Source organism: Macadamia integrifolia, chromosome 5 (assembly GCF_013358625.1).
Source record: "Macadamia integrifolia cultivar HAES 741 chromosome 5, SCU_Mint_v3, whole genome shotgun sequence".
Classification (NCBI taxonomy): domain Eukaryota; kingdom Viridiplantae; phylum Streptophyta; class Magnoliopsida; order Proteales; family Proteaceae; genus Macadamia; species Macadamia integrifolia.
In genome coordinates, this window is record NC_056561.1 from 4581776 (window position 1) to 4583277 (window position 1502).

Below are 1502 nucleotides of genomic sequence, written 5' to 3' on the forward strand. Positions count from 1 at the left end.
GGTTTAGTGGTAGAGATCAACTGTAGATAAATATGTGTCCATGCTGTCTTCGACTATGATAATCATGTGGTCAATTCTTCCCATTCTTTAGATATGAAAGAGCTTGTTACATTTGTCCCTTTGTAGTACCGGCCTTACAAAGTCTAAATTCCGCTTTAAATTTTTATTTTGGTCAATTATTTCCTATGGCTCTGTCGGTTGGGAGAGAAATCAAATCAAATCAAATGAAACTTAAAAACAAAGCTTTTATATTCATTACCTAACACGAATTTTTAGTTAACTTAAAATTCTTTTCATATTTAAGATTTCAAATGTAATACTTATTTATATAATGACTAAATTTGGAATGATTTAAAATTATTTACATAATCATGTTAAGTAATGGTTATAAAAAGAAATTTTTCTTTTTTAAAATTTTATTTTATTTTATTTGCAGTTAGACACAGCCTACATACATGGTTCACATGAGAAGGTTTCTCTTGTTTTTATTATCGAAAAACAGCATATGACAGAAACATGTAGTTTTTTCCAAACTTTTTGCTCAACTCATGTAAGTTCAAATTAGATTTTCGTCTTTTCATTTGTCTTCTGTTACCCCACACCCAATAGAAATTTTCAATATTTTTTCTTAACTCATGTCCCAAGTTTAGACTCTCTTTTGTATAATTTATATTTATAAATTTCTCTTCACCCAAAAAAAAAAAAATTATAAATTTCATTATTGTCTTGAAATAGGTCAACAATAGATTTTTCTGTCAAGAAGTTAAAATTTTTTTTTTTACAAAACATTTGAAAAAAACATAATTAAGAAATTTATTTAAAATAGATTTCAACTCTTCTTCTTCCTCTACCGGACAAACATTCAAATCTCCCAACTCTGATCAGAGAGAGAGAGAGAGAGAGAGATTAAATTTGTCCACCAAGTGGTATTTCGTAATTTGTAGGCTATCTCACTTTATTTAACAGAACTCACACATGTAAATTAAATTTGTTTCCCAAAATTTTAAGGAAAATAAAAATAAAAAAGGATCCATTTTGGATGTGATCGATCTGCCCCGTTTCATGCATACATAACATTGAACGTCCCAAAAAATTCAGTTTTCAAGTTAACCATGCAAACAAAAAGTCTTCCTCCAATTCAAATATAGTTTGTAGAACACTGAGGCAAGGAAAAAAACAATTTTTTCACACGAAAGACATGTAAATTAATCAATATTATCATCATAACTTTTGTCTTAATATTTTTTTTTCTTTGCTTCTTTCTTTTTCTTGTCTCCCAAACATTGCCAGAGATAATCATGTTCAAGCCCATTGATATTTGGCTAATAAATTCCTCCAATAGATATGGAACAAACTGAATGATAATACTGCCTAATGAGTCACCCAACTTGTAAAGCAATAATTTACTTCAACGCCTATTTAAAAGTGTTGGAAGTAATTCCCACTTACGATGGCTTTAGAAAAACTCAGTCCCTTTCTTTTCATTTTTTTTTTTTTTGTTT